The 286-nt window shown below is 64.3% G+C and overlaps 1 protein-coding gene across 1 annotated transcript in view; it reads right to left on the reverse strand.

Annotated features, from left to right (window-relative positions):
* The window catches only part of ADAMTS7 (ADAM metallopeptidase with thrombospondin type 1 motif 7), a 54,298-nt gene that overhangs the window by 50,979 nt on the left and 3,033 nt on the right, over positions 1 to 286 (reverse strand). The gene's annotated exons all lie outside the window — the stretch shown is intronic.

A 286-nucleotide genomic window follows, 5' to 3' on the forward strand; every position in this document is an offset into this window, starting at 1 on the left:
AGGGAAAGGCAGAAACCTCCCGGCCGTGGGGCGCATGGGGCCCCACGCTGCCCCTCCTGCCCTCGGGGGGGTCAGGCGCTGGGATTTCCCGTGGGAGAGGGTTAAGGTCAGGGTTAGGGTGGGGAAGGATGGAGGTGGGGAAGGGGGGGCCGTGCAGCTCCGGGGCTCTGCTCCGGCCGGGGCCGATCCCGGCTTCCACGCACACGTTCCCGCTGTTTAATTACAGCTGCCGGGGAAAAAAAAAAACACCAACAACCAACCAAAAACCCCCACCAAATCCCCGTTT

This window comes from Aptenodytes forsteri, unplaced genomic scaffold (genome assembly GCF_000699145.1).
Source record: "Aptenodytes forsteri isolate BGI_AS27 unplaced genomic scaffold, ASM69914v1 Scaffold83, whole genome shotgun sequence".
Classification (NCBI taxonomy): Eukaryota; Metazoa; Chordata; class Aves; order Sphenisciformes; family Spheniscidae; genus Aptenodytes; species Aptenodytes forsteri.